Here is a 12,101-nt window from a genome sequence, read left to right on the forward strand (position 1 = left end):
CCCGTGGTTTCTTTTTCTCGGTCCTTATATAAATATAAAACGTTAAGACGTTCGTTTTTGTGATTAAGGCTGCAAATAAATAAGGATTACAGACTGCATCATTTCTGGTCAATGTTACAACATTGGGGTAAAGCCATTTTATTGATTTCCTGTATTAGTATTTAATTATTTACTCCTTTGTGTGGGACGGTGTTGGGAAAATACATTTTGCATGCTATAAAATATAAAATAGTTTTTATAAGTGAAATTAGTTGAACACAATTGAAAACAAATGTCAAGTGCATTTTGTTCCAAGATTAGATCATTTATTGTGCATTCCAATTAATATTAATCGAACTGCAGTTGCAGTTAAGATATAAAAATACAGCTAAATAACAATAAAACACAATGATTACATAATAAAAAAATCACTTTTAACTGAATTATCTCATTTGGGAGACAAACTCTTCAAATATACCTGCATGAAGACACACACAAAAAAGTATTCGAAAGAAACTTAATTTAAAACACCTGCTGAAAGAAAAGACATTTGTAAAATGTTTTGATAAATTTCCATCAAAACTGAATCTTTTTTGAGGCTATTGGTTAAACTGTGCTGAAAACGAAATGGAGCTTTAACGCCTCCATAGGTGTCCATGTAATCTGGGCATTAATGGCAAATACTTGTTTTCACTATTCATGCAAATTAAGAGGCTTACGCTTACCTCAGTTTCCTGCTATTCGTTCTTGTCGTAAAGCCTGAAAATCGAGTTGTTAAATCTATTCCAGTTGTAAACCACTTCTTTTACCTCATCAAACTACCCCGTCATCCAATTAGTTTGGTCTATACGGCGATTTGTCATCTTGGACTTTGAATGAAAAGCATTAGTGCCATGAAACTAGACCAGTGTGCCATCTCAAAGCAATGAATTATATACAAAAATAATGTCGTACTTAAAACCTGAAACGCTATTCGGAATCATCTATTGAGGGATTATGTTAAATATTGAATGGTCAATTTAAATCAACCAGGGATTTAGAGACTACACGCATAAAAAAGAACTGAACATTTTCAGGGGTCGCTATTGTGAGTCCTGTGGTTGTGTTGTGACTTGTAGATTAGTAGGAGGATTATAGCACGTATTCTTGTTCTAGTGCAGGTGTCTTTATAAGCCACTTTAACAATAAGCTCAAACGCAGTTGATGAAGTTGTGGGAGCAACCAAGAGATCAAAGAAACCTTTAAAACGTAGAAACAAATGTACATTTATGATCTTTAATAATATTTTAATAAATTAATAATGATGTGATATTTTCACTTATTTGCCTCAAAGCATGTACATGAACCCAAACAATAAATGTAGATATGGGACCAGTATAACACAATAAAAGTCAAAATTTTGAAACATTATGTTGTAAAAATATGAATCTATCAATCTATCTACCTATGTTATAATGTAATAAATGTTATATAACATTTTATAAAAAAATATTCTAATATACTTATACCACACCGTCCAGCTGTGAAAACTGTTAGAAAGAAGATGCAAAGAGAATTCAACGGAAAGAGTTTAAAACCATTACATTTTAGAATTCATATGGTCTGGAAGTGAAAACTGAAACAATAATCAAAGTACGAGTGAAAACATGTAGAAAGGCTTCATCATGAATACATGCATGCCCTCTTGAAACTCTTATTTCTGCTGTATATACAATGCATACTGTGCACAGCATGCGAACTGTCTGCATGCATTGAATTTGCTCGCAAAATGTGAAGTATACAGCAATACTACAAAGCAATGCACTTGTGATGGCTACCAGTTTTATTTTATGGATATATTTCATAATAGAAACACGTGCATTCTTAACCACTTGAGCCTGTCAAGCTTTGTGTTATTTATTCCTGCTGTCTTTTTTGATACCACTGTTTTCTGATTCGCAACCACCCTCTAATGACCGCTCGTTCTCGTCTATTACCGCTCCACCACATCTGCTGAACTGACCCCTCGGCTGTCTTTTCAAACTCTTCACCCTGCAGCCCTTTCTGTTTCACTCAGCAGAAAGGACCGCATGTAAATTTCTCCCCAATCACAGCAATAGCAGGTATCTCCACTGGCTGCACTGTGAAGAGGAGCAATCAGGGATAATTGAGTGCCTTTCATAGTGAGACTGGAGCATTCACTTCCATTCAACACCCGGCCATTCAGCACATAATCACTCTTTAAACACGCCCAAGTTAAGTCCTGTTATAATTTTGCTTAAGTGTATTCGGAAATCATACCCCCTTTGAGCCGAGATAATTTAAAATCAAATCCTTTTCATGGCAACTGACATTTCTTGCGCTGGCAATCCAGTGAAATTAATTGTTGAAAATTGAGCCTGAATATCACTAAATAGAAGGCCATTATGTTTGGAAAGGTGTGAAATGATCAAGCGCGCGGCACGGAGACGTCTGCGCGAGCTTCGGGTAAATGTCTTTGTTTATCACGTTGTTTGCTTTGTAAAGATGAACATAAATTGACTCACAGCATCAGTTTTAGTGGGCGGGGGGCGGAGTATTTCTTGTAAATTGTTCTTTTGTCATTACAGATTTACGCTTTTTCTGCAGTGTGCGAGGTACAAGTTATCTTGTGATAAAACTCCCCAAACTTTTGCAACGAGATTTAAAGACTGTTTCATCGGATGTAGCCCATGTGCCTGGCACGAAGGTAACTTCCGGTCTGTGTTTGTTTTTCCGGGGATTAAAACGATTTATGATTTTTTTAACTTTGATTCATTTTATTTTTATTTATATGACTATTTTTTGTATAGTACATTTTATTAAAAACAATTTGTTGAATTTTATTGTATATAAATTGTATTGAATACAAAATTTGTTGAATGGGTCGTGTAACTTTGTCGCATTTAAATTGAACAAAGTAATGGTTCTTCTACCGGTAATCCAGAATAATACTGGCTATACATATTTTTAACTTGCTGGCTCATATAATTTACTTGTTATTTCTCTTGCTTGTTTTCACAAATAATCAATAGGGACTCTATTCTATGCGGATGTGTACCGGAAGTTAGGTTTGGGCCACAAAAGCGACATGCGCAGAAACGTTTGTTCATTTGTTGCTTTGAAACGGTCTTAAGTGAACATAAAATAATTTGTTATCTTTTTTAAAGATCTTGTTCTCCCTTGTAGGAAATATAATTATTGTTTTACTATAGTAAAAGTGTATTTATCATGATTTTTTTGCGTGATTTTAACAACAAATAATACAGTTACATCATGGTAACGGTGGTGCATTTAAACTTGTCGTCCCTATGGTTTGATGACAAAACATCCAACGTTATGGTACACATGAATTAACACATGGTTCATATAATATTCAAAGTGCTGCAAAAGGTGTAGTTTTCAATTCAAAGCTAAGCTGATGCAAAGTATACATCTCTCAACTTGATTGACATCTAAAAATCTGATCCCGTCATCCATGTGCCCTCCACCCATCACCATCTTTGTGTTCCAGTTTCTCAGTGGGTTTTTGTCATTTGTCATGTTGTTGTGTTTTAAATACAGATTGCTTTAAAGATACATTCTCAATTTTAGCTATTTTATCCATTTCCTGTCTTCTCCAGCTCATCAGCGCACTTAGAGCCTCTGAATTCTGATGTGACTCCTGCTGAGTTGAAACTATTGGCCGGTTGATAGCAAACGGAGCAACACAAATTCTTCATCATACGGCATCGCTGAAGTCCATGCTCAAATAATGACACATTTTCTCAAAGTGATTATGGATTGACGGCTGCATCTGACTCTTGAGTTCAAACATTGAATTGTGTTTCATGTCCTCTTGAGCTCCTCTCCTCCAGAATCATTTCAGAAAACAGGCTGCATTCTAGGTTTTACAAGGGTGACATGTTTTAATTGTTCCAGTCGATTTGGAAACAATGATAAGTTGATTATTACGCAACAATCAAAACAATTCAGATGGATTCTAAAGTGGGAATGGAAATTTTGCTTCGGGGGGAACTGACTGTCCAAATTAAAGGTGTGTAATTTTTTGGGGGGATCTATTGACAGATATGCTATAAATATACATAATATTCTTCAGAGATAATAGACCTTACATAATGAAGCGTTGCCCCGGTTTCACAGACAAGGCTTAAGGCTAGTTGCAGACTAAAAGGAATTTTAACCAGTCTTAACTGAAAATATCTTGCCCTAATATATATTAAGATACGTCAGTGCCATTGTTTTGTCTCAAGATGCACATATCGGTAATGTTGTTCCTAAGGCATTTTAATAAAAGCGACCTAAATAGTCTAAAATATCTAAAGCATAGTCCTGATTTAGACTAAGCCTTGTCTATGAAACCGGGCCTTTATGTTTCTATTACCTTGGAATTAGCAAATAAAGCAAAAGACACAGTGGGTCCCCTTGCAAGGAATTCTCCATGTTGTTTCTACAGTAGTTGTAAACGGACAAACTGCTCTGAGCACATTTTGTAAAAAGGTTAACCCCCTACGGCAAAGAAGAAAAAAGTGACAACATTTTAGTCCTTTAGCACCGTGTAGTGCTTCAAAAGGGAGGGGTGAGTATTGTAGTGAACCGTTGGTTGCAATTCATAACCTCATCACTAGGTGCTGCTAAATTTCATACACTGGACCTTTAAAAAATATATAAATATATAACGTTGAACCATGGAGCCATTGCTCAAGGGGGATCTTACTGTTAGGGTCTAAATTAAACCGAACAATTGAAAGAAATTTACTGTAGTAAGTGGCGACTTTGCTATAATGTGACATTGACAAATACATTTAAGTCTACTACATCTAACAGTGCCTTCATGAATCATATTGATACCACTGGATGTATGAACATTATTGTATTATATGTTAACATTATGTTGAATTGTGTTGACATCTCAAATAAAAAATTTACAACTATATCTAGTTGACTATCGTCTAAACTAAACTAAATTAAACTAGACGTAGTTTAAACTAAACTAAAGCACACCAAATAAAAATGTGCAGACTTTTTTGATGTTAACTCTATACCTTGTATTAGCAAGCATTCCTCACAGCACAGGTCAATGCCGAATCACCTTTATGCAATTGATTCCCACCAAGAACCAATCTCGCTCACCTCGTCTCTAACCCCCCCTCAATCTTTTCTGTGTCAGTTACCATTGTAACAAATTACAGCACAGCTCTGATATGAAGTCATTGTAACAGTGATTGCTAGCCTTTGAAAATCAGTGAAACCGAGTCAATCAGCGAAGCCACTCGAAGTGACTCCAGTGTGATTACCTGAGAGTGTGAAGTGTACATGGTTACAGGTTCTCTTCTCTGCCAGGCTTACTTAATGTCTCTTTAAAGACCTTTTCTACCTAGCGATGTGAAACCGAAAGAAATCACAAAATAACCAGCTCACTCATTTAGGATTTGAAATCACTCCCTCATTGCTAAGTGGTTGACAATCATTTGCGTAGAATGTGGTTTACACGCGGTTCATAAAAGAGACATTCTGGCTTTTGGGGTAAATAGTGCAGTCACACTAAAAAAAACACGTCACAGTGAAGCGTTTGATCTGAAAATGACATCACTGACACAATGTTTTTAAATTGAAAGTGCTCATGCAGTCACTTAAATTCACATTTAATAGCTTGTAGTGTCACACAGAGCTCAACTTATTTCTGGTCTGTCTCAAGACATTCTAAAGGAAATGAAGAGAAAATTGGCCGAAAAAAAATACATTCCAGTAAGTGTAGACTCAATGGCAGTACTGAGATCCTACTATTGCGTAATTACACTTCCCAATGGCAAGCATGATGACTACATCCAGGTCTGCTGTCTAAATCATAGAACCAATGAACATTGTTATTGTCTGCTTGGATTTGCTTGGATGTCTATTCTTTTGAAAGTGCATATATTTCCTTTGCGTGTTTTTTATGTTTATGTACTATCATTTTGAGCGTAAAAAATCATGCAAAAAAGGCCATTCATGTAGCATTTCAGAGGTTGAGAATATACACGCTAGACCAGTCTAACCACTGCTTCTTTCTTTTCAAAGCACATCCATTCTAGCATCTTCATTCTCAAGCCTTCCATTGACTGTGTCATTCAAAGGGAATTATACCTTCTTTGCTCACCACTGATACCCAGCTGGTGCCCACGGGCAATTAGCCCAGTAAGCATAATTGCAGTAATTTGTTAAGCGCTATGGCAACCTCCATTTAGACCAGAGGTAAATGTCTCTATGTGTGCAAGAGTTATATCTGTTCGAGACGGGCATATAGGCTGGGAATGTAAACGTTGTAATGTAAATTTGCTTAAGTTCATCAACAGAGATCCAGAGAGCTACTTATAGGAACAGCACCAGGGTGTCCAGCCCTGTTAATACTTGCTGTGATTAATGAGTGCAGTATGTTTAGATAGTGCCCTCTTCAAGCATACAAACTGTCGCTATGTAAACAATTCCGATGCTGTGAAGATTAGTTGCATCCTCTATTCAAATACACATGAAAAACAATTCCTTTGAGTCTCTCTTTTCCCGTTTTGTCTCCCAGAGTTACTCCCAATGGACATTCTCAGTGTTGTACTTTACAGGGGGGTTAAAAGTCTCATGACATTGTCTTGAATTGTTCTTACCATCAGATTCCTGAACACATGTAAACATGTAAAATTATATGTATTTAAATGGGTTAAAGGGCAGTTTCAGCATTGTGGATGTGACATTTGCAATCAAAACATAAAATGTAAACTTTCAGAGAACGTATTTAGTACCAATATATTGGTTCATCTGTTTGTGTTTTACTTAACTCCTCTGGACAGTCTATCAGAAATCAGTCTATACATATTTTTATTTTAAGTTTGTAGTGACAGCACACTGTGTAGGATTTCTGTGAAATACAATGCACATGCATTAATAACTAACAAATTGTCAAATGGGATTGATCATCGTGGAACATATTATATATATATATATTTTAATTTTCATGTGCCCATCTATGAGGAATGTGGATTTTTATGGATGTGGTGCAATTCTGAAAGTCCACTTACCTGACTATGGAAAATCACGCTTTAAAACTACGAAATGTTGTCATCTGAGCCATCAGAGAGGGAAATCCATCGGTAAAAACTTTATTTTTTCTAATGGTAAGGTCTGCCTTTCCATGGAATTACCATGTTTGCCACAGGAACAGGTGTGATCAATGAATTGAAATAATGCACATTATATTGTGAGAACAGGGACATCTGCTGGTGAACTTTCAAAAGGTTGAGATGCACTTCCTATTATCAGAAATGCTTCAGTATGCACTTTCAAGAGGGTGTTCTTTAAAAAAGCCTATTGATTCATTTGATCTATTCAAATGGGTGTTGATTTATTTACTCTATTTTTCTTGTATTGTATTCTAATGTATTGTATTATGTAATTTCAGTATTTTAAATTCTAAATTTCTATGTGTCATATATACTGTACATAGGAATATACATATAATATTAAGTACAGCACTACCAACTAAGGGTAACATATACAGTTCAACAACAACAAATCTTAATGAAATTAAATGCTGAACATTTGAGAGATTGAAATAATGTTAAAAAATGTACATTAAAAATCTAAAACTGACCAAAAATAAATTATTATTATTTACTTCCCCGGTACAATTGTAAAATGTATTGGGATACGGTATATGTAGACTTAAAAAGGTAAAAAAACACAAAAGGTCATAGTGATTTCCTTTATTTCTAATTTGGATATCTTTTCAGTAACACTTTAAATTAAATTTGTAATTGATAACATTACTTAAAGCACCTAACATGAACTAACAAGGACTTTTACAGACTTATTAATCTTACTTTATGTTCATTTCTGCAAGTACTATACATTTTTATAAACCAAATGTAAAAATCAAATGATAATGTTAAATTCAGTAACATTGTAATCTGTTAACAATATTTAATACACGTTGCATTAACACAAACAATTGTATTGGGATTAATTAACATTAAGAAAAAATGCTGAAAATCAATATGCTCGATGTTAGCTAATACATTCACTAATATCAAGGAACACAACCTAAGGTACAACTTTCTAATTGTCATATGAACTGCGATTGTAGGGCAATGGTATTGTGAAGATAATGTTGTGTTAGCTCCACAATGCTCAGTGTACTAAAGATATTTCCCAACAATAAGAAACTATTCCTATTTTAAAACGGTGTGTTATGTGTGAGTATGTGTGTGTGTACCTGTCCTGCAGAGAGATCTTCAGATTGCTGTTGACAGGACATGAGAGGTTCATGTGTCCCTTTGCAGACACTAGATTAGCACCATTATTTCTGACCAAACATATCCCACCTGTCCAAATCCCTCTGCTTCAGAGGTCACTACACCGACAAATCACTTCCCGTCTCTGACCTACACACACATAGACCAAACAATTCAAACACAGTGGACAAAACCTTAATAAATCAATCATGCCTTTTCAGGATAACCTCTCATAAACAGTTACCGACCCCCCCCCAAAAAAAACACATTGGTTTATAATGATGATCACTTATAATCATTGGGGAAGTCTGCTACATGCACCTCTTTTTTGAAGACCCATTTTCATTAAAAATGACAGCAAAATATAACAATAAATTAGATTATATATAGTTCATCCAAAAATGACTTATTAGTTTTAATGTTCATGACAACATTTTCTACTGTGAATTTCAGGGGATATTTAGCATTCAGAAAATAGCCTGTATACTTTCACACACAGATTTTGATCTTTCTCATCTCATCCAAGGCATTGTTTTGCGACAGATTCAGGAATGGTTTATTATCTGTCTACATGTTTGATTTAAATGCCATTACTGTCGCTCATCAGACTAACACTGTTAGATTTTAAAGCCTCGGCTCGTAGCCAGGACATTGTACCCAGGACATTGTACCCAGCAAAAGAGGTCAACTTTTAACATAACCAATAAACAAAGAATGATAAAGTGCAAGTGATGGTAGCAGACAGTAGACCATGAACAGATGTCAGATGCAGTAGGCCCATTTCCTAAACACTTTGTGAACAATTCCTTGAGAATAGCTTTAATTCATGCCACACCACACCATATCATATTTTTATATTTTATAAAAAAATAAGATAAACAATTATAAAAATGCCATTTATTACTAATCATGTATTAATTAGTAATTGTGATCAACTTTATTCGGAGTGATTATTTCTATACTTTATGCCAAATACTCAAACCAATAACACTAATAAAAAAAGTTGAAATATCACAGCATTACTAAAGAGATGCTAAAATAGACATGTATGATTATTATTACTGAAATTATTTATTATTATTATTAAGTTCTAAAATTCTCTATTACTGCTTTATAATACTTATAAATAATTATATTATTATTATTACATTATTACATGCTTCAGCATTTTCAGAGCATATAATAATAATAATAATGTTAATATACTAAACACATCCTAATCTATCAAAGCATGTAACATTTCTCAGAAAGAACCACAAAAGTTATGAGAAATCAACGATAGACATGAGCGAGAAATTGAGATAAAGAATGAGACACGTCTCTCTTTTTTACTCCAGTGACCTTCTCTTACTTAATGAACAAGACTGTGTTGAGGGACACGTGAATTGTCAACTCCACTGAAGTCCTTATTAGATCCTTCACTTCTGTAGCTTGTAAACCATCTTAGCGCGACGTAGAAAGACCACGTGTCAACAAGTCCATCAGCTACAGACAGAAACATTGAAAAGGGGAGGAAAGATCTTGAAAGACAAACCCTTTGACCGTGGCTGGGGGTCCCAGGGGTCTGTAGGTGTTTTTCCTTTGTACCATAATGTGCAACTGATACGTACTCACCAGACTCAACAATCACAATGAACTGAAGAACAACATACAAGCTCCAAATGTCACGTCCTGCAAAGTCAAAATCATCACATGTGGTTACAAAGCTGTTTGAGTTCAAATCCTCTGTGCAAAATTCTCAGCTTTTTTAGTTTTTGACAGTTCCAATCCTTATAGCTGGCCTTTTCACAATCTATGTCCCTGGCTGTGAAAGGCCATTACACAGAGGTGCATGCTTAGGCAGTGTGCTAATGGAACCCAAAGCAGCCGTGCCTCCACAAATCCCCAGAAATCCAGCTCTTATTTAATACAGCTGCCAGGGATAGCTGCAATGCTCATAGAGCTATGCTGACACTAACACCTCAATAAATCGACATGCCTCTGTATTTGACCTCCCCTCTTATCACACAATGAGCTGACACCTAACCAGGACGAGCAAAAGTCCACACGATGGGGATCCCACCACAATTCTCTGAAGAATCGTCTCATTGAAGACTACAAAGTCAAAGTTTGTTATGCAAAGTTAATAAATATAGATATACTGAACTAAACAATATTTGACTTAAATTGTATAGACACAAAACCATGGCATGGCATTTCTCAAAATATTTTGGGTCATATACAGGTTTTGAATGAGATGAGGGATTGATAAATGATGACAAAAATTGCTGTCAAATTCGATCAAATTTAAGCTAATATCACCTTCTTTTAAAATTACGATTTTGCATTATTTTCATAATTTTCAAAATTCTCTTTATTTTCCTGTCACCTTAGTTCAGTCATTTAAGGCGTAACGTGGCATGTCGATTCAACCTGCCATTCAACTTTATTCAATGTATTTATTAATCGAGATAATAATACCTTGTTACATGTATTATAACCAGCCTGAATCGTTTCCATCTGCAGTGGATTTCTAGGAAAATGTCAATCAAAGTGACTGGGAGATCAATTGCACACCTTGTTTCCCACAACTTTCTAAGAAAGACAAAAGGGAACGGCAATGTTTGTTATGAGGTAATTCGTGACTTGCTCTAGAACCCCATTTTTACCTTCCTGGAACTTCCTGTGATTCTGAAAACTGTGGGCACTTCATCATTTGACTTTAAGGGCACTTGTTTCCACAGTGGCATATTCAGTTTCTGTGACAGCTGACCACAGAGCTAGACAGCATTTTCACACCAGACTTGCTACTGATCAGATAATGGGTCTAATTTAACACTGCACCTGCTGTTGTAAGAAGATACAAGATACTCTGGTGTAAGATTGCACATGGTAAACTCAATTATTGGCACCATATTAACATCAAGTTATTACACCGGGGACCTAAAGTATACTGTCTATATTGCATTGTAGTTATGGTTTAATCAAAATTCCATACTTCTCAAAAAGCTGGCGCTAACTCTTGCTATAACCAGAAAATGGCATCTAGGTTTTAGATACAAACACTTTTATATTTTGACTGACAGGGTTGTCATAGAAACATTTGTCTTTCAACAATTCCCTTTGCTCACCGTTCAAAGGAAATATACACTCTTAAATATAATGGTGCTTCACAATGACATAGAAGAACCTTTCTTCGTGTAAATGGTTCCATAAAGAACCTTTAACATCCGAAGACCCTTTCTGTTTCACAACTGAAAAAATGTTCTTCAGATTGTTAAAATTTAAGAAATAGATGGTTCTTCAAAGAACATTTGACTTTGTGGAACCAAAAATGGTTCTTATGGCATCGCTTTTAACCACCTTTATATTGAGAGTGTAGGCCACACACAGAGTGCAACATCTTTTTATGGGAGATGTAAAAAGATCAAGTAAATAAAGATTCTGATTAAAATAAATAACATTCATAAAATGTTATAATTGCCAAAATCAGAATTCAGCAACACTTATTTATAGCTTTTGACCTTCGCAGTTACAGTAAACTGCTTAAATTTTGGGTATTATGTTTACAGCGAAGTTAAAAAATTGATGATGAAATTTATGCATGATGGATTATATTCATCCAAACTGTAGTGAAATAACATCACACTAATTTACTGCTCTTGTTTACTGTAAATTCACATTATTAAGTTGTCATTTTCCCATTGATATGTTCATTGTAATTTTACACTTATTTATTACTAGACATGTTTCGAAAGACAAATTACATCTAAAATTTAAACCTATTGAGAGAAAAGAAATGACATTGTTCTGGTATCTTTCTAGTAGGCTACCACACTAATAAATAATTCAATTTATTTTGACTTCACACATCCCAGTTCTCTG

Source organism: Triplophysa dalaica, chromosome 19 (genome assembly GCF_015846415.1).
Source record: "Triplophysa dalaica isolate WHDGS20190420 chromosome 19, ASM1584641v1, whole genome shotgun sequence".
NCBI lineage: Eukaryota > Metazoa > Chordata > Actinopteri > Cypriniformes > Nemacheilidae > Triplophysa > Triplophysa dalaica.